General features: G+C 36.7%; 1 protein-coding gene across 1 annotated transcript in view; it reads right to left on the bottom strand.

The window, feature by feature from the left end:
* Positions 1–433: 433 nt before the first annotated feature.
* Positions 434–22,935, bottom strand: part of LOC149817503 (putative serine/threonine protein phosphatase 2A regulatory subunit B''delta) — a 60,691-nt gene continuing 38,189 nt past the window's right edge. The window contains exon 13 of the mRNA XM_089984261.1: positions 434–1,071. The gene's annotated coding sequence lies outside the window, so the exon portion shown is untranslated. The remainder of the gene's footprint in view (positions 1,072–22,935) is intronic.

The raw sequence follows: 22,935 nt of genomic DNA, 5'->3' as shown, positions 1-22,935 counted from the left end.
ACTTCATTTGGACTTACAATGCCATCCCCATATTGGATGTCAGTGGTGGTTGGAACTGGGACAGCATAATTGATAATGTATGGAGCTGGTAAAATTTTTCATACAGAAATCAGAGATTTCATATCAAAAGCTTGAGACTCACCGCCAGACTGTACAAGTGTGAACATTTGTCCAAGAAAAATTTCTCCACCTCTTGACATGAAGAGGTAAAAAAAAAAAAACCAAATTTCAAAATTTCGACATAAATTTCCAAATCTTTTTGGTTGCTTCCAAACTTGTTATGGGAACCGAACAGCATAATCAAGACATCACCAATTGCCAAATTGAGTCTCCAGGTAAACATAATTATCAAACAGCAGCTTTAACAAATATACCAAAAACTGGCTATCCGCTTAAAAGAAATCAAATTAACAGCCTAATTCACTAATTTGCGTGGTATATAACAAGAAGAAGCTGCATTTCTATGAAGTATGAACAGTATAAAGCAATGAATACAAGCAATCAACTGTTTCTTTCTGAACTCTGCTTAAATATTAACTAATAGAAAAGGCATTAAACATACATAAGACCCAAGACACAAACCATCCCACCTGGCCACTGCCAGTAAAGGCAAAGCACAGAAAGACCAGTTGGTGTAGACATTGATTCTGAAAATAGAGAAATAAACAGTCGGGAGAAGGGGGCAGACAAGGGGTGAAACCGTGCAAGGCAGGTGTAGAGGAAGAAGAATGAGAAAATAAAACTTGTTCACTTTTAAAAAATTGACTAATATTCCGATGCTAAACCTGAAACCAGATGGACAACAAGGTCTAATCACTGTCCTGCTTGCTGATGATAAGCAAGCCAGCTTTCCCTGATGCTGCTTTAGAATTCTGCTCACTCCTCTTGTGTGAATTGATAAGACATGCCAACAAAATCTTTTCTTTTCTTTTTTTGTTCGCCGATGAAGAAGCTCAGAATTTCTCGGCAATCATTCATTTTAATGTGAATCTTGAGTGCTGCTGTCAATCTTGGAAAGCACATTGACACCTTTCAAATGCTCGTATGAGTTAAAGAGCTCTAAATCAACATCTGCAAACAACAGGCCTTGTAACATGAAACAAATGTTCAAGAAAAAACTCATTCTACATTAGTTTCTAAAGAATATGTTAATCATGGTTAGAGGGCTCTATCACACACTCAAAATAGTTGCACTTTCCATTTTACGAGCTAGAATGTGTAACCTAACAGCAAACATTCCCTCAAAATAGTTTCCGCGCCACCTTAGTGTCTCAAACCACTTTCACTATAGAAGAATTTTTAACTCATTGGTCAAACACCAAATTTTATGAAAGAAATAAGAGATCCCTCCACTTAAGATGATTAGATCCATAGTAATAAAAAGTGATACACAATCCCTAGGCATAGGAATGGACTAGGGAAGCTTAGGTAGCAACCACCTTAAGCACATAGATTTCCCCTTTTTCTCATTTTTGCAGTAATTGATCATTAAAAGCAAAGCAACACAACTTAAGAACATGCTGAAATCCAAAAACATGTAATAACATGAAGTCAAAACCTCCAAAATTTACAGATCACGAATAATAATGAGAGACCAAGCAACAATAATGTAAATGTAAATGTAAATTAACATGTAATAACTAAGTAAACTCACAACTAGAAGTAATGATATAAATCCCGACAGCATCGAGACAATACCTAGAACTTTTGTAGAAAAGCCATAAAACATCAAAATTTTCAACAACCACAGCCTGACATTAAGATCTATGCCAAAATAGGTGTTCGAGGTTGCAATAATAACAGTGTTAATGAATAAAGATATCCTTATATCTATGCACCCAGGATTACCTTAGGTTTGTAGACAAATTAGACAGCTGAATAGGTGGACTATAAGCGTCGAAAGGGTTTCTAGCCTATTAGAAATGGCATAGGATACAGGTACATGGTATGGCATGTGATACACACGATACATATGTACGGTTACACACGCACACAGTTTTGAAACTATAAATAGAGAATCTCGTTACAGTAAATATGAAAGCACATTCCGTCACCAGTAGCGCTAGCTTTGACAAGGCTGTGCTGTCTATTTTGAAATAGGCATGTTACACTGCATAAAACAAATAGTAACCTCTAATCCCTTGGATTCTAAAACCATTTCTTCATATCTTTGTCAACTTATTTTTCTTCAATTGCATCTAAGCAAAACGAAAGGCCATTGCTTGGATATAGACTGGTTTTGCCACTTTCACAATCAGGAATTCATTTTTGAATATCAAATAGTATGCAGTAAACTTGTCAACCAGGAAAATTAGACTCATAAATAAGATATCTTTATTGAGAAGAATCAGTTGATGTAAGGGGCAGATCTGCCATTTTATATGTTGACACCATTTTTTATTCTATTTTGTACTGCTTCAGCCATATGGCATGCCTACATGTATTTATTTCTGAAAACCCCTTGTATTAAGATCCTATTAGGGTTATTTCACATAAATAAGAATATTGTGGAGCAGCCTCTCTCAATAGGTGAACTTCAGGGGTCACAGACTCACAGCAAGGGTTATTCTCCTTCCTTTTTACATTGCTGCGGCTACCAGATTTACATGGTATCTCATTCCACTTGATTTTCTTCTTTCTTTTCTGTCTTCGATCGGCCTTGACCTTTAGTTCTCTCTTTCACCTTTCTTTCGTTCTAGCATCTAAATTTGTTTTCCACTCTCTTTCCTTTTTACTTTCCTTATAGCTTTTCTGCCTTTCTTTCCTTCTTTTTCTTTCTTCCTTTAATTTCTCCTGATGTGATCTGCACCCTAGCAATCTCCAGTTGAATCTTCCCCGCTGCCGGCAATTTTGGCTCACATCACCTCCAAGATTATCGTGAGGTCACTGATGTTAAGATTGTGGACCGAATAAATATAAATAAATAAATATATATATATATATGTGTGTGTCTGTGTGTGTGGATTCAAATGTATTTAAACCAAAATACCCAACAGGTGTATTTCAGTCATTTCACATTGTAATAGTGGTCACAGCCCATTAGGGGCTGACTTTATCATTTTTAGTTTTGTTTTTTTATATTTTAATTTTTGTTCTTGGAATTAGAAGGTGACGAGGAGAGCCCCAACTAGCTGTTTGAGCTGCCCCCAACGGTCACAAATGTGACTGTTGGGGGCCAGCCCAAAAGCTAGTTGGGCTGCCCCCACTCTTCCTCTCTTGTTATAAATAGAGGTTCTCCCCTTTATCTTAGTATGCTTTCTCAAGCATTTAGCAATACAAAAACATTTATTTTTTTACGCACTTGGTGTGGATTGATCCATAAGAGGTTATTTGTGGGTTGTGTTCTTGTAAGCCCATAAGAGGCTCTTATTTGCTTTTGTTCTTATTTCATTACATATGGTATTAGAATGCCCTTGGGTTGTGATTCATTTGAAAAGGCCAAGAGGAGGATCGTCAAATTGGTGGAGCATCGGTTTGTGAGATCGTTGAATTGGGAAGCGCAAAATCAAAGTTCTCTTCAATAAAATTCTTGTTACCTTTTTTTTCTATCTCTCTATCTCGTTATTATAAAAATGAAAGATGAAAGAAAAGTTGTCGTCTTCATTCCAGTAAGACTCAATAATACTAACTATGTGATGTGGACATCCATAGTAAAACATAAAATATGGGAAAAGGTTCTATGGTTTGGTTGATGGCACCGAAAGAAAGCCTAAACTTATTTTTACCAAGATGAAAAACAGAAAGAAAGTGGCTCTTCAAGGATAAGAGATGTTTAAGGTCGTCACCGAATACGATAAAAAAAAGAAAAGAATGGAGGATGGGTCATTCCAAGATAATTGGATGGCTCATCAATAATGTTGACATCAATTAGCAAAATTTGATTTTTAGTAATGCATGAAAACATCTTAAAGATATGCATAGTCTCAAAGATATAGCTCACATATGCAATGTGCAAAATAAGGTGAGAACTATGACCCAAAAAGAGATGAGCATTAAGAAATATTACAATGCTCCCTCTCTTCGTTGAGATGAATTAGCTCTTCTAGAGCCAAAGTGGTATTGCCCCCAAGACGTAGAGCTTCGTGAAAAACAAATTAGAATGAAACATTTTTACCAATTTGTTAATGGACTTAGACCCGAAATTTGAAGAGACCAAATCGGTCATTCTTAATAGAGGTGTACCTGTCATAGTTGAAACACTTAGGAATTAACTATGGAGGAAAATAGGTTAAAAAATCATCCTCTTCAAAAGAGAAAAAATCCATGCCTGCTATGTCAAGGCTCGAAAATCACACAAAGGCTTATTATAAGCTCCCTCACTTTTAAAGAAGTAATGAGAATGAAAGAAATTTCAATGATTATGAAAAGAGTCAAAATGATAAAAAATGTGACCATGAATATAAGAAAAGTGGCAAATTAGTATACTATCATTGTTATGAGTCGGTCATATCAAGCCTTTTTGTCCTAAAAGAAGGAGAGAAGATCAAAGAGACACTAAGAAGGTGGCTTTGATGTTACCATCTCTTGAAAGAAATGGTTCAAATGACTCCAAATGCATCGGCTCATTATCCTTGGCACAACTCATCACGGCACTACAACCAATGTTCAAGAATCAAGTTTCTTCTCGAACGCGGCGGTATCTACATGCATTGACCCAAGTAAGACTTCTTGGATTCTTGATTCCGATGTTTTTTTTTCATATGACCCCCAAATGAGTCCACATTATCTGAATGTCATACTAACCCAAATGATTCTTATTTTTCAATCGTCGATGGAACTTCTTTAAAAATCAAAGGTTTTGGGTCTTTACAAAAACATCAAACATTTTTTGTACCAAATATTATAGTATCAAAATTAAATTTAAACCTCTTATCCATTTCCCTAATTGTAGATCATGGATGCAAAATCTTGTTTTCATTTAATGATTGTTTGATACAAGATGTCCAGCTCGAGAATCCGATTGGGCGAGGCCGTAGAAGAGATCTCTATGTTATGGACAATCTTGAATTATCAAAACATACTTTTTGTAATTTTGTAGAAAAGAATAATATAAAAAATTAGCACAAGAGACTAGGACATACTAGCGTGTCAAATTACATTTGTTTTTATTTCTTACAAGTTATCAAGAAAGGGATTTTGTTTGTGAAGATTGCATCCTTGGTAAAATGAAATATTTACTTTTTAGGCCTAGTCATTTTATATCAAAAAAATCATTTAGGTTGGTACATTCGGATGTATGGAGACCGACTCCGGTTATATCCAAAGGAAGAGTATTTTATTATATTGTTTTTGCAGATGATTATGGTAGACACTCTTGGATTTTTTTTTTAAACACAAATCTAAAGTATTTGATTGTTTCCAAAAATATCATTGTTATACAAAGACTCAATTTAAAACCAATATCAAAATCTTTAGAACCGATTACGGAAGAGAATTTGTATCGAAGGATTTCAAAAACTACCTCGACTTCCATAAAATTATTCACCAAAAATCGTATCCATATACAACTCAACAAAATGGACTAGTCGCAAGGAAGCATAGACATATTGTTGAGACTACTAGAACACTTTTAAGATGCCTTAAAAAACTATTGAAAACATTTATCCCATTGAAAAATTATTTAGAACATCTTTCGATTACAAAAGGTTGAGTCTTTGGTTGTAAATTCTTTGTTCTTACCGACAAAAATGTTCCATGTGTTTTCGTAGAATATGCCGAAAATAAAAAAAGATATAGATGTTATGAAATTAAAAGGAACAAGTCATATGTCTCAAGAAATGTCCCTTTTCTTGAAAACGAAATTGAATTTGGTAAAGATAAAATCCAAGAGCATTATTATTATTCGTTTCTTTTTTATTTTGCCAATGAGCATGTGAGTTGTGATGACATTCATGATATGCATGAGAGTGACAATGAAGACACTTATGATGCATATGGGAATATGAATGAGGGTCTTGATAATATAGACCAATCTCATAGTGAAATTCAAATCTATACTTGACGTACTGAAGTTCATCCTCCATGTGCTTTAAAAAGATATTCTAAAAAATAAGATATAGATTCTTTTAGTATTAGAAGATCCATTAGAATTTCAAAGGCTCCTAGTAGATTTGTATCTTATTATTCCTTTGAACCCAAATATAGAACATGTTTAATGACTATACACTCACACGTAGAACCATCATCTTACCATGATGCTAAAAATCATTAAGAATGGATTAGGACAATAAATAATGAATTAGAAGTTTTATAAAAGGAAAAAACTTGAAAAATTCAAACATTACCTAAAGGGAAGAAAACTATAGGATATAGATAGGTCTATAAGATTAAAACTAAAAGTAATAGGACATTACAAAGATATAAAGTCAGACTAGTAGCCAAAGCATATATTAAAGAATATGGAATAGACTATGACGATACATTTGCTCAAGTTGCTCAAATGACTAGAGTTATGCCTAACTTACCAAAATAGATTTTTAGATACTCACAAGGATATTTTGATCATTTCAAAATTACTTTCATAATTTGAAAATAACTCACAACCCGATCTAGATCCATTTCTGATCTGGATCCAAAGTTGTCTAACTAGAACCAAACCCCTTACTGATCTGGATCTAGAATTGTCTGATTGGATCTATGTCAAGTTTTGATCTGGATCCAGAATTATCTAACTGGACCCAGACCTGGTTCTGATATGGATCTAGAACTAACCCAACCAAATCTAGATCAGATTTAGATTTAGAATTGATCTGAACTAGATCCAATTTTGTTCTGAATCCAGAAGAGTCAGTCCAGATCCAGACCTATTTCTCTCTGGATCCAGTTTTATTTGGATTTATCCAGATTGACTGGATCAGATTGGATCTAGATTTAGTCTGGTCGAGATCAAACCAATATGGATTCGAGACCCAATCAAACCTGACTCGGTCTGGTTCAAACCTAGACTGGTTCGATCTGACTGAGTCAGTCTGAAACAGTTCGGTTTGGATCAGTTCGGTCTGACCTGGTTTGACCCAAATTGGTTTGGTTTGAACCGACTTAACTTAAACCAATTCGGTCTAAACCTGTTCAACCAACTTTTAAGATCAAGGTTCGGTTTGATCTGGGTGTGACTCAGACTGACCTGATTCAGCCTGGGTTGCACTTAGACTCAACCGGTCTCTACCTTTTTTTTTAAAAGTTGGCTTGATTTGGGCACCCAGACCGACCCGATCCCCTGTTAAAAAACCTAAAAGTGGAAAGGTCATATCCGCTTTTGTTTTCACATATGCAGATGGGTCAATCATTGCCAGCCCTCTCCCTCCTTCCTCCATGTGGCAGAGGGTCCGGCCACCGGCGCTGGCCGGCTGACCGACCCTCTCTCTCTCACTCTTTTGCAATCCCTATTTCTTTTTTTTTCTTTTTTTTCTTTTTTTTTCTGCAGCTCACCGACAGCCATGGCTGCCGGCCCTCAACTCACCTGGAAAAGAAAGGTGAAACGAAGAAGAAGAAGAAAGAGGAGGGGCCTATTACCTGAGTTGCCGCCGCCAAAATTCGGTAAGTCCCATAATTTTTTTTTTATTTCCTTCTCCCCCTCGCTCTCTGTCGCTTCCTGTTGCTGGGTGAAGGAGGAGGTAGCCCTCACGGAGGATGAGGATAAGCCTCACCCCCTCCCGCGGATTATGATCAGTGGTTGAAACTAATGTAGATCTCATCTAGTATCAAGATTTTTACAAGATACTAGAGACAAGATTAATTTATATATATATATATATATATATATGAGTGTGTGTGTGTGTGTCAACCATATAAAAGACGAGAAAATAGAAAAGCATAAAGGATGTCTCTGATCTCTGTGTTTTTTTTTGTAGAAAACAGAGATGGGGATGAACCAAACCATGTGTGACTCGTTTGCCAGCCCTACTTGAATATGTCAACAAGGTTAATTCCATCCTTTGCTTGATCTTGCTTGCCACAATGGTAAAATAATCATTGGTTGCATGACATTGCAGGCCTCAACCTCGAGGGTTGTAGGCCTTCAAGACTGAGAATGTGTTGGCAGTTTCATTTTCAGCAAGGCGAGTGATTTCATCGAAGCTACCTGAAAAGCTACTGATGAAGTTTTTCAAGTAGTGAAGCAACTATGTTGTGTCGTTGTATCTAAATTGTTTCATCAACTTTAGTCATTTCAGATGACAATGAATTATGTATAGTTGGTGTTTGGAGAAAGACAAAAATATATGTGATCACACTGCATAGGATTTCATAAATTCACACATTCTGTGTTTTGTATGTTGTTTTATGGTTTTGGCTCTTTTAGAGAATACAACATTTGGACGTTGATGGATTGACTGCGACTTTGGTTGGTCCTGATGGTCGAGTGTTTGGCGCAAAATGAAATTGCCAACAAGATGTAGAGCTCCGTGAAAAACAAATTAAAACGAAGCATTTCTACCAATTTATTAATGGGCTTATACCCAAATTTGAAGGAACCAAGTCGGCTTTCCTTTATAGAGGAGGTATCTATCCATAGTAGAAACTCTTGAACAATTGACTATGGAGGAAAATAGATTGAAAAAGCCTTCTGTTTTAAAGGATGAAGAATCCGTGCTTACCATGAAAAAGGTTGGTAATCATACTAGAAACTACAAACCTCCTCATTTTGTAAAAAATGAGAATGAAAGGCCCCCCAACAACTATGAAAGGAATGACAAGAGGGGTGATCACCAATACAAAAAGGGTGAAAAGATAATTTGTTATCATTACTATGAACTGAGACATATCAAACCTTTTTGTCCCAAAAGAAAGAAGGATGAGCATAAAGAAGACAAAAGAGTTGCCTCGGTTGAGAGGAGTGATATAGACGACTCCAAGTGCATTGGCTCGCTCTCTTTGACCCAACTTATGGAGGGACTTCAACCCATGCTAAATGCTCAAGCCTCATCTTTTTCAGGAGCGGTCATATCTACAAGTAGAGACCATGGTAAGACCTCTTGGATCCTTGACTCTGGTGTTTCCTTTCATATGACACCCAATGAGTCTATATTGTTCGAATGCAAGTCTAACCAAAATGATTCTTATGTTTCAACCGCCGACAACACATCCTTGAAAATCAAAAGTTTTGAAATTTTTCAAAAACATATAATCTTTTACAAACAAATATTAGAGTAGTACCAAAATTAAATTTAAATCTTTTATATGTTTCTCAAATTACGAACCATGGTTGTAAAGTTCTATTTTCATCTAATGATTGTCTAATACAAGCCGATTGGGTGAGGCCATAGAAGAGGAGATCTTTATGTTGTTGACAATCTAGAATTACCAAAACAACAATTTTGTAGAAAAGAAAGATATACAAATTTGAAACAAAAGACTAGGATATCCTAGCGTGGTCAAATTACACTTGTTTCAATTTCATTCAAATTATAAAGAAAGAGATTTTGTGTGTGAAGATTGCATTCTTGGCAAAATGAAGTCCTTGCCCTTTGGACCAAGGCATTTTATAACTAAAAACCCATTTGAGTTGGTACATTCGGAATTATGGGGACCGACTCGAGTCGTTTCCAAAGGAGGGGTATCTTATTATGTTGTGTTTGTGGATGACTATAGTAGACATTCTTGTATATTCTTTTTAAAACAAAAATAAGAAGTATTTGAGTCTTTTAAAAAAAATCATTGTTTTATTAAGAATCAATTTAAAACTAATATATAAATTTTCAGAACCGATAACGGGGGAGAATTTGTGTCAAAAGAATTTAAAAATTATCTTGACCTAAATGAAACTATTCACAAAAAATCGTGTTCATACACTCCTCAACAAAATGGACTTGCCGAAAGAAAACATAGACACATTATTGAAACCACTAGAACACTTCTTGTGTCTAGAAATGTTTCAAAAGCTTTTTGGGCCGAAGCGACTCTTACCACAATCTATTTGATAAATAAAATGTCTTCTAAAAACATTGAAAATATTTCTCGTATTGAAAAACTTTTTAAAACATCTCCTGATTATAAAAGGTTAAGACTCTTTGGATGCAAATGCTTTGTCCTTACCAATAAAAATGACAAATTGTCTCCAAAAGCAATTCATTGTGTTTTCTTAGGCTATGGCGAAAGCTAAAAAAGATATAGATGTTAGGACATTGAAAGAAACAAATTGTATGTTTCTCGAAATGTTATTTTCTTGAAAATGAAATTGGCTTTTGCAAAGAGAAAATCCAAGAAAGTTGTGACTACTCATTTCTTTTTTACCTTGTCAATAAACATGAACGATGTGAAAATACTCATGACACACATGAAAGTAGAAATGAAGACACACATAATGCAAGTGAGAGTATGAACGGGGATCTTCATGATATAGACTCATCTCACAATGAAATACAAACTTATGCTCGACGTATCGAAGATCATCTACCATGTGCTTACCATGTGCTTTAAGAAGATATTCCCAAAATCAAGAAGTAGATTCTTCTAGAAAATCGACAAGAATTTCAAAAGCTCCTAATAGATTTGTATCCTATGATTCCTTTGAACCAAAATATAGATCATGCCTAATGTCCATACACTCATATTCCAAACCACAATCTTATCATGAGGCCGAACATCATCCAGAATGGACAATCTTATCATGAGGCCAAACATCATCCAGAATGGATTAAGGCGATGAATGATGAATTAGAGTTTTGAAAAAGGTTAAAACTTGGGAAATCCAAACATTACTTAAAGGAAGGAAAACTATAGGATGTAGATGGGTGTACAAAATAAAAACCAAATGTGACGGAACATTAGAATGGTACAAAGCTAGGTTAGTAGCCAAGGGATACAGTCAAAAATATGGTATTGAATACAATAAGACGTTTGCTCCAGTTGCTTGAATGACAATTGTTAGAACTCTCATTGTTATAGCGTCGATTAAAAAATGGCCTATATTTCAAATAGATGTAAATAATGCATTTTTGAACAGTAACCTGGACGAGGAATTTTACATGGATCCTCCACCAGGCTTGAATTTAGCGCATGGGAAAACTCTTCAGTTGCGCAAAGCCTTGTATGGCTTAAAACAAACTCTCAAAGCTTGGTATAATAGATTCAGTAATGTGATGACACAACTTCATTTTAGATCTTGTTTTACTGACACTGCGTTGTTTGTTAGGTCTTCCAATGCAGGAATGGTGATCTTATTACTTTAAGTAGATATGATAATCACAGGAGGTGATAAGCAGGGAGTTAATCATATCAAAGATGTGCTTAAAGTCAACTTTGATATGACTGATCTTGGATTTTTACGATAATTTCTTGAAATAGAAGTTGCTTACTCACCTCGTGGTTATTTTTTGTCACAGACTAAATACACAGCAGAGATCATTGAACGATCAGGACTTTCGGATGAAAAACTTGTTGATACTCTGAAAGTGATAAATGCAAAAATGATAAAAGATGATGGCAAACCATTGCAAGATCCAAGTCTGAAAGTGATAAATGCCAAAATGATTGAAGCTTTGTCTTAGCTCTCTATTACTCGTCCTGATATATCTCATGTTATTCATTTTGTTAGTCAATTTCAGCATGCTCCCACTATAGTGTATATGAGTGTTGTAATGAGAATTGTTAGATATATTAAGAAATCCATTAATTATGGCTTGTTTTTATCATACTCCTCCTCATTAGAAGTCCGATTCTGACTGGGGAAGGGATGTAAATGACAGACGCCCAACCACTGGTTTATGTGTGTTTGTAAGTTATTCCCTAATTTCATGGAGATGCAAAATACAACAGAAGGTGTCGCTTTCCTCCACTGAAGCTGAGTATCGGGTCATAGCAACGACCACAACGGAGTTAGTGTGGTTGCAGCAACTACTAAAGGACCTGGGACTTCACATTGCTGAACCCTCCAGACTATATTGGGACAACAAGAGTGTAGTCTACATTGCAAGCAATCATACATTCCATGAGAAGACAAAACATATTGAAATAGACTTCCACTATATTCGAAAAGAATTTCTGAAGAAGACCATCACATTGCCCTATGTTCCCTCAGAGTACCAACTAGCGGACTTCTTCACTAAAGCGCTTCTATCACCTCGATTTCATTTCCTACTTGACAAACTCTCGGTTGTTCCACCATGAGTTTGAGGGGGGTGTTAAGATATATATAAATATATATAACTATGTAAACCAAAATACCTATTAGGGGTATTTTGGTCTTTTCGTTAATAGGTGTCAACCCATTAGGGGTTGATATTGTTTTTTTGTCTTTTTCCTTTTGTACCTTTTTGTTTTCTTTTTTTTTCAAATTGATTGGGGCAGCTCCATTTGACTGCTGGAGCTGCCCCAACGGTCACATTTCTGAATAAGCAAAGTACACATAAGGTGTCTCTCTCTTCCAGTGAAGCATTCCCCAGGTTGGAGTTCACTTCAATAAAATTATTTTGTGTGTAGTCATTTTTATACTTTATATTCGTTAAATGAGATTGTCGGAACACATAGATCAATCTCAGCATCCATTAAATTTTATTGGGAAAGCATAAGAACAAGACTAGTACCTAATCGTGCTTATAATGATTGAATCCTCAAAAACCAAGGACCCATTGGGTGGATTAATTCCACTCCCACAAAAGATATTTTAACTCAGGTTATAGATTCTGACCATAGCTGCAGGTTTGTTGACAGGATCAAGAACTTGTATGCTTAGGCACCTTAGGTCGGTCTTATGAATTTGTGAGTAGCTGAGTAGCTCACTCACTGCAAGAAGGAAGATAAGTGTATCCATTTACTTAGAAATTTAAAAAACAAATGAGATCAGTTAGATCACATACTATACCTTGTGTATGATACTAATAAGGTGAATCATGCCCTACAAGAAATAAGAGAAGGACAATGAGAGCTTTGTGACTAGCATCGTTGCGAAGCCACTGTATCCCTCTTTCTCAGGATTGAGGCCTATATTGCTGCAATATGATAGCATGTTTGGAAGCAACAATGAACCGAACGTCACATTTCACAATAACAGTTTGTCTTATTGCCATGTGGTAATAATACTAACTGTTGTGGTCGAGGAGGACATGGTAGAGGTCGAAACAATTATGCTGGAGGCTGCAGATGTGGCTGCTCCGTAAATTACAACTATAATAATGGCGGAACGAACCTGAATGCGGTCCAACGGTGGCCATGTATCAGTACCTATACTTGGAAATAATTTTAATCGAAGATATGTTGGAAATTTGTGTTAGTGCTGCTGTGGAACAGCCCATTATACTCGCAATTTCCAACATGTTGCCCATAATACCATGAATTCAGTAAGAAATAGCAGCATCAGAGTGAGCAGCAATGATGATGTGTCAACCCTCAGGACGTCTATGAAAGATTTGGTCATCACCTCTCCTACGGAATGGTTAGCTGATAGCGGGACAACAAACCATGTGACCAATAACACAGGCATCATGTCCTTGTTTCTTGTTATGGTAGTGTATCCATAGTTACAGGAGACATCATATCCCATTACCCACACTGGAGAAGTGAAGCTATATTTTTCTGAGGGTCTCATCACAATCAAGAATGCTGTGCCCAATTTTCTTAGGAATCTGATTTTCATTTCTCACTTGGCTAGAGAGACTAATGACTTTTTCATTTATTTTCATTGTCTTTTTGAAGGACTTGGTCATGGAACCACATCTGCTAAGGGATTGCTTGGTTCTCCGAGTAGCACGAGTGATGTCAAGTTCTCATCGTATCATAGATTAGGGCTCTGTGGTTGTGAGTCGCTGAAATCTTTATGTAATAAGGGATCACTTATTTGTTTCATTGAATCAATTGATGAAATTATTTGTTATGCTTGTTTACTGGATCATCATACTAAGATGTCATGTTTCTAGTGATAATAGAGCTTCTTCATTTTTGGAGTCAACCTATTTAGATGGTTGGGGACCCTCACCTACTGCTTCCATTTTTAATACTTGTTCTTATAACTTTCCACTGATGATTACCTCAGATTCTCATGGATATTTTTTCTTGAGAATAAATTTGATATGTTTGCAACCTTTAAATTTTTCAAGAATTTTGTGAAAATATACAATTATTTTGTAGTTTTGGTGGAGAATATTCTTCATATGCCTTTTAGCACAACCTAAGGAACAATAGGATAGACCCAGACTCACATTCCAAAACAAAGCACAAACAAAGACATTTTGGTTTTTCATTATTAGACTTGAAGAAACTTTTCGTAATTCCTTTTCTTTTTCTTCCCTATTTTTTAGTAATAAACCCTTTTGGCTCCTTTTCCTTACCTTTTTTTTCCAATAAGCAATGGTTAACATTAACAAGAGGGATGATAAACATTAAAACTAGCCAAAAGAATGTAGAAAGCAAGAACTAAAATCAATAAAAGAAATTGTGTGAATAAGTAGATGACATCAACAGGCTGGGACACCATCAGGATGCACATTGGAATGCAAACTTTAGGATGCTTGGTTGAAGAGAGAAGAAAGATAGAGGATGTGAGAAAGAAAGAGGGGTAGAAAGGAGAATGCAAGAATGACACAAAAGAAAGAGTGAGAAAAGGAAAGAGATACTTTATCTTGAACGATTCTCACAAGATGGGAGGGATGATTGGCTCTAATATCATGATAACTTTTGGGGAGGAAGAAGATGAGCCTTCTAGAGAGGATAGAGATAACTCCAACACAAAAAATATTCTTAGATTGGAAGCTGCACCATTCTCATTCTTGCTAATATGAGAAACCTAACTATTATGAATCCACCAGTGCCACCCGAACCTCTCCCAGAATGTAGCTCATTGGACCTTGTCTCTGGATCCCGAAGATTCATTTAATGCTAAAAGGAATAGTTAATAGAAGTGAGACTGAGATTCCGATCATAGGATCAATGTTGCATGGGGAGCCTGGGGTCATTATGGGGAAACTGATCATGGAACCCTTATGTTGCACTTCAGGATGCATTCATTAGCCGGATAGCCTTAGAGTTAGTTGAGTGTTTAGGGTAGTTAGTAAATAGAGTAGGCTTGGAACCAGATTCCAAATGGATTATCACTTGACACTTCTAGTGCAGTCTGGGTTGGACCAAGATCAGGCCTTACCCATTTTGATAGGGTGGTCCGGATTTTGGTCACAAGCTGGACTTAAGAGTTCAATACACGACTCAGGAAAAACAAGGGATGCCTTTATTGTATGCCTCTTATTGTGAAGGTACTAAAACAGTGGGTGTATAGGGAATACAACAATGAGATAAGGTAGGTATGCATGTACATTGGAAAACATGGGCATGCAACATGCTTTTGCATAATAATTGGTTGACTTGAGGGTATGAGACGGTTAGCATAGGTTAGGTAGAATTTAATGGGACTTGGTGACATGGCTTGCATGGGATGCATCAAGGGTGTATGACTTGTCTAAATAAGTCAGTGCAAATAGGTTAGTGAGATTTAATAGGTAGTTAGGTAGAAGGCATTTAGGAGTTGGGTTAGAGCTAATATAGGTCTAGAAATAGGTATGTGGGAGGCTATACAGGGGCCTCAAGACTCTCGTAAATGGCATCTGGTTTTTATCCAATGTATTGTTTCTTTTGAACAGTTTGGAAGTCCAGTTCTTGTGTTAGTGTGACTGTGGGTGAGGCGTATGTGACTCGTGTTGTCATTTGTGAACCAATATTAACGTTACTTGGACATTGACACAGGTGTCAGCATCAGACACGTCTTAAAAAACTAGGCACTTGGACACAGGTATATACGTCAGCGTCAGACACAAGTCTTAAAAAACTAGGCACTTGGACACAGCTATATAAATGAAATGTGCTAAATGAGTTTTTTGGGCTTTTTTCGTTTTATTTTAAAATTCTTACTATACAGATGTGATCTACACACTTGATTTTACAGGGATTAGCTCTCGGAGCGTTCAATTCCGACACATGGGTAGTTTTTATAAGGTTCGAAAAATCAACAGTCCAAAATCTTTGTAAAATTTTGAGGCCCCAAACATCATTCTTTTCACTGAAAACACATGACGTGGATCGATTTCCTTAGAAAATCGATCATGTCGAACACATCTATGGGGTCGGAATCACGAAAAAGAAATGGAAAAGGCAAATAAAACCCATTTAGCATGTTTGCATCACTGTATATATATGTATTAAAAAACAATACAAGTATCTGGATATGTCCTAAGCATATCCAACTTATGTCACAGGGATTCGGCCAGACAGGTGCCGCACCCACGTCGACGCGATGCGGGTGCGGCACCCGGTGCGGTCAACCCGACCCTGGGTGCTGTCAACGCACCCAGGGTCATTTTGGTTCATTTTTGTTTTTTTTTAAATTGCCCTATGAAATGGGCTGCAGAATTTAAAAAAAAATCTTGCCCCCCCCCCCCAAATAACCCCCCGCCAGGGGCGCCCCCCCTGGACCGCTGACCGCGCAGCGGGACCAGCTCCGGGGGGAACCCCCGGACCCCCCCCCCTTTATATATATATATATATATATATATATATATATATATATATATATATATATATATATATATATATGTGTGTGTGTGTGTGCCCACGCCCATGTGACATAGTATCCAACAATACAAGTAACTGGAGAAAAAAGAGAAGCAAAAAAATAATACAAAAAAGGCATGTTAAATTAAATATAAAATGTATATCTAATTTCATTTGATCTTCATCATTGATGATTTACTTGAACATGAATATGTCCTAAGCAGGACACTTTGTATCCAAGACATCTAAATGTATCAAAACTAAACACTTTGTATCCAAATCATTTAAAAGTGTCCTAGCTGGATACTTCATGCATAGTTGACAAACTCGGCGATCTGTCGGGAATCGCCTGAGTTGGATCCGATTGGTATATTACTGGGCCACCGAGCCACCCCAACCTTGGTTTACCCAGGATCAGTTGTGAATTGGTCTGGAATCGACCGACTCGGCGACCCAGCGAGTCAGTCCTGAATCATCCGATTCAGGACTGAGACAGTATGCGCTGGTCTAGTACAAAGTTACTGAGTCGTGTCGGGCTATGAACCAGTTCTCTCGATACAAACCAGTTTTTAACATTATAAAAGATTGTTTTCAAGAAATCTCTCGCTTCCTTCCTCTCGTTAAACCCTAGCACCAGGCCACCGACCACCAGCAACGACCGCCGACAGCCAAGTCTCTCTCTCTCTCTCTCTCTCTCTCTCTCTCTCTCTCTCTCTCTCTCTCTCTCTGGGCGAGGCGAGGCGAGCTCAGCCCCTCTATATCTGTCTCTCTCTTGGCAAGGCGAGCTCAACACCTTAACCCTCTCCCTATCTCTCTATCTCTCTCTCTGCCTCGCTCGCTGAAGCGAGGCTCTTCTTTATCGTGTTTGTGTGTGTGTGTGGCATTGGGGGATTGATTGTGGACAACAACAAAACCCCCCCACATTTAGGGTTTTTTTAATCTTTTTTTATTAAGCATGCAGTGTGCACACTGCTGAGTGCACCTGCACTGCACGGCTGCACCACAACATAGTTTGTGGCTTCATAATATGTAGTTTTGCACAATCAAGGGATGTCTGTACAAACTTTTTTGTTTTTTGTCTGTGTATGCATACTGCATACTGCATGCTTCTATTTCATGTGCTGCATTTTTTTTAACTTTGTCTTTTTCTAATTCAAATTGACATGGTAGAAATTAGAATATGAGATACACATCAGAGCTCGGCAAATCGAAGGATAGAGATCCTGGCTAGGATCATGGAATCCTCATTGACAAAAAAAGAAGAGAGTTATGCAGATATAAGATATTTTGTAGTTTTTGTTCTTTGATGCTTTGATTTAGTGGATTTTTCAGATTGGAGTTTGATTATTTGCATTTGCATTGTAGAAAACACAGTTATATTCACTATTTAAAGTACTGTATATTCAATATTTAAAGTACTATGTAAAAAAAACACTTAAAAATTTTAGGTACTAACCTGCGAGTTACAGAGTCGACCCGTTGACCCGCGAAGTCAAGGGTCAAGTAATCCGAGCCCGAGTCACGAGTTGGACAACTATGACTTCATGTTTAAGACAATGAAAACTCCAATTCTAGGACACCTAAAAGTGTCTTAAGTTGAGCATTTTGTGTCCATGACACCTAAAAGTGTCTTAAACTGGACACTGTTGCCAAGGCATCAACACTTCATGTCCTGAATTGGATACTTTGTCTCTAAGTTTCAGACACTATATTATAAATTGGACATCCCCGTTGTAAAACAGAGGTCTTTCAAGAGATTTGTGAGAAGGAAAAAGAGGATAGAGAGAGGAAAAGGCTGCATAGAATATCCAGAGACGTCAATCCTTCCTGACATGTAGGTCTTTCTTCATTATAAGGTAAGTTACAATAACTGCCTCAACATTACAATGATACCCTTGAACTCTAATATACACTAGATAGAGATAAAGTGGCAAAAATGAAAAGAACAAATCATTATAAAGCCAGACTCTACAACACATATCCACACTTGTGACTTAATCTGGATCCAGATCTGAAACTAAATCAAATATCACGTTCCAACAGCCTCCCTCAAGTTGTACATAGTTAAGATCATGGACAACTTGCTTTTCAGAAACAAAAAACGATGCTTACTCAACCCCTTTGTGAACAGATCGGCTACTTGTTCTTCTATTCCAATAAACTGAGCTTATACCTCACCATTCTCAATCTTATTCCAGATGAAGTGTTGACCAATTTCGATGTGATTTGTTCTTCCATGCTGAATTGGATTAAGCGAAATCTTGATTGCATTTTGATTGTCACATAACAACATTGAACAAGGCATTTTCTGACCCAATTCATTCAGCAAATATCTAATTCATGTTACTTCCAATCATGTTGCAGCCATAGCCCTATATTCAACTTTCGTGCTTGATCGAGCAAATGCTTTTTGTTTCTTACTACTCCATGAGACAATATTTGTCCCAACAAAAACACTACACCCGAAAACTGATTTTCGTTCATTTGGATCACCTGTCCAGTCCGCATCAGAATAGGCCATTATTGTTACAGTGTTTTTATTTTCATCTCTTTTTCTATAACAAAGACCATCCTCGAATGTGCCTTTAAGATATCTGAGAATTTTCTTGACTGCCTCTACATGAATTGTTTTTGGGCAATGCATATATTTAGATACTTGATTCACAGCATAAACATCTGGGCGACTAAATGTGAGGTATTGAAGCATACCTACAATGCTCCTATATTTGGTGGGATCAATATATAATTCTCCATCACGAGCCTTTGATTTAAAGCACTAGGAGTTAAAAGAGGTTTGCAATCTTTTATACCGGCTTTGCCCAACAAATCAATAGTGTATTTGTGTTGTATCCTTCCCTCTATCAACCTCCACTCCTAGGAAATATTTAAGGCTTCCCATATCTTTCATTTTAAATCTTCGACCAAGAACTTCTTTGATTTCAATGATATGCTTTTCTGAACTTCCCGTAACTATTATATCATCCATATAAATGAGTAAGACAGATAACCAGCCTTTACCTGTATACACAAAAAGTGAATAATCAAGCTGCAATCTGATGAATCCATGTTTCTAAATTTCAAGGGAGAAACTCTCGAACCACGATCTGGATGCCTGTTTAAGTTCATATATGGCCTTGTTCGGTTTGAACACATAGTTGTTTGAGTCTCTCTCAATGTATCCCTGTGGTTGTTCAATGTAAACTTTCTCCTTTAAGTCTCCACGTAAAATCACATTTTTAACATCCAATTGGTATAATATCCAACAATGATTAATTGCAAGAGATAGAACAACCAATTTTTTTTGAATTTTAACCACTGGACTCAAGGTCTCATCATAATCCAATATGTGTTCACCTGTGAATTCCTTCGCTACAAGTCAAGCTTTATATCTTTCTATGCTCCCATATGGCTTGTATTTGATCTTATATACCCATTTTGATCCCACATTATTTTTATTAATAGGTCTTGATACAATTTCCCATGCTTGACACTCATGTAACGCCTCCGTCTTTTCATTTATAGCTTCAATCCATCTATTTGATTTTGATGCATGATATGTTTTGGGCTCTTCTTACTTTGAGACAGCAGTTAAATTTTTTTGATGATCTACACTGAAATTTTCACAACTTACCCATTTTTCCATTGGATGTTTGATGCGCCCAGATCTTCTTACGGTTGGAGCCGTTTGATCAGCATAGGTGCAAGCGACAATCTGCTGCACTCGATCAACCTGATTGACTGTATATTATCCCTTTAAATCTGTCATTATGGGATGCTAGAACCGCATTTGATGCATCATCTTTCTAATTTCGTGAATCATCTTTCTAATTTCCTTTAAATCTGTCATTATGGTTGACAAATCTTTTTAACAAGATTTGGCGGACAAATAAGATGCCTAATGAGTGGAGGAAGAGTACTTTGGTGCCTCTATATAAGAATAAGGGTGATATACAAGATTGCACAAACTATTGTGGTATAAAACTCATGAGTCATACTATGAAACTTTGGGAGAAGGTGATTGAGTCTAGGTTGAGGAAGGTTGTCATGATATCGGAGAATCAATTTGGTTTTATGCCTGGAAGATCTACTATGGAAGCTATACATCTTCTTAGACAACTTATTGAGAGAAATAGAGAGAGGAACAAAGATTTGCATATGGTTTTTATTGATTTGGAGAAGGCTTACGATAGAGTACCTAGGGATGTTCTCTGGTGGACAATGATGAAGAAAGGTGTTTCTCTAAAGTACATTAGTATAATTAAAGATATGTATGAAGGAGTAGTAACCAATGTCCGCACTTGTGGAGGGGTGACAACTAATTTTCCTATAACGGTTGGGTTACATCAAGGATCTGCTTTAAGCCCTTTCCTATTTGCTATAGTGATGGATGAGCTTACGAGATCAATTCAAGAAAATGTGCCGTGGTGTATGTTGTTTGCTGATGATATTGTTTTGATTGATGAGTCTAGAGTTGGGGTTAATGCTAAGTTAGAATTATGGAGACAGACATTGGAAGCAAGTGGTTTTAAGTTGAGTAAGAGTAAGACAGAATACATGGAATGTCGATTTAGTAAGCAACGAAATAGAGATGGGAGTGTAGTGAAGCTTGGTGAGCAAGAAATACCGGTGGATGATTCTTTCAAATATTTGGGATCTATCATTCAAAAGTATGGAGAAATTGATGGAGATGTAAATCATAGGATAAAGGTTGGGTGGATGAAATGGAAGAGTGCAACTGGAGTGTTGTGCGATCGTAGAATGCCATTGCGGTTGAAGGGAAAGTTTTATAGGACGACTATTAGGCCCGCTTTACTATATGGTACGGAATGTTGGGCTGCCAAGAGACATCATATTCAAAAAATGAGTGTAGCTGAGATGCGTATGCTGAGATGGATGTGTGGAAATACAATAAAAGATAAGATTCAGAACGAGGAGATACGTAAGAAGGTAGGCGTTGCACCCATTGAAAATAAGATGAGAGAGAATCATTTACGGTGGTTTGGACATATTCAACGAAAGCCTAATGATGCTCCAGTTAGAAGGATGGAGAAATGGGAAAATATATTAGTTAAAAGAGGTCGGGGTAGGCCTAGGAAGACATGGATGGAGGTGATAGGAAAGGATATGAATGCTTTGAACCTCACCGAGGACATGGCATTGGATAGAAATGAATGGAGGAGAAGGATTCATGTGGAAGACCCAGAATGATTTTCTTTGTTGGTTCATATCGCCGACCCCAATTGTTTTGGGATGAAGGTGTAGTTGTTGTTTATAAGACTGCTGCTGTACATGAATTTCATGTGCGTGCTCATCTTCATTTCCCAAGTTTTGTGTTGTCTCATCATTTTTGGCTGGAAATAGACTCTCACTCAACTAAGGCTGATAAAATTCAGTTGTATGTGCTTCTTCATGGATGTTGCCTTTGTGATCGAATTTACTTTCATAAAAAACATTTCTTGATATTCGAAAGCAATTGTTCTCAATGTCATAACATCGATAACCCTTGTAATATTTAGCATAACCAACAAATTTGCAAAGAGAAGCTTTCTTATCAAATTTACGTCTCAATGATGCATCTATATGAACGAAACAAGCACATCCATATGCCTTTAAATTTCTATATTAAGATGTTTTCCAAATAGTTCATAGAAGGGAGATTCATCCTGAATCACTTTCATTGGCAACTATATGGAATGCTTCTGTCCATAAATATATAAGAACACATCCTTCATGCATCATGGCCAACACACTTTCAATGAATACTTCCTCTCAGCAAGCCCATTTTGCTGAGGTGTCAGGGGATAAGAAATTCTTCGATTTATACCATTGATTTTGACGTACTCAATAAAATCATTCGAAGAGTACTCTCTCCCACCATCACACTAGAAATTCATGATAGACGTGGAAAATTGATTTTGATATGGCATGAAAGTTTTTAAAAATGTTAAAAACTTCATGCTTATGTTTCATGAAGTATATCCAAGTATATCGAGAATAGTTGTCAACAAAAATCACATAGAATCTACTCCCAAAAGAAGAAGGATTGGGAGCCGGTCCCCAAACATCAAAACGAATTATTTGAAAGACCTTGAAAGCTCTTTTATTGTCGGAAATAAAAGGTAAAACATTACTCTTGGACACTTGAAAACTAGGACAAACATGACTCTCCAACTCTAAATTTAAATCAGAAATGAAAATCAATTTACTTGAAATTAGCTTTCGAATGAAAGCTTTATTACAATATGCAAGACGACTATGCTAAACACTTGAATTATTTAACTGAGACTCACTAACAAGACATAATGACAAAGGACGACTCTTGGAATGCTGAATGGATTTATTATTGACTTCAACCGATAGATCTTACTTAAAGAGGTACATATTTTCTTGCATTTTGCTTTCAGTGTACATCCTCTTCATGTAAAGATCATTCACATAAACAGGAGTAAAAATAACGCACGAGTT

The sequence above is a fragment of the Nuphar pumila genome, chromosome 13, assembly GCF_984573655.1.
Source record: "Nuphar pumila chromosome 13, dmNupPumi1.hap1.1, whole genome shotgun sequence".
NCBI lineage: Eukaryota > Viridiplantae > Streptophyta > Magnoliopsida > Nymphaeales > Nymphaeaceae > Nuphar > Nuphar pumila.
Note: the sequence above shows the minus strand (reverse complement) of the source record. Positions and strands in the feature narration are given on the sequence as shown.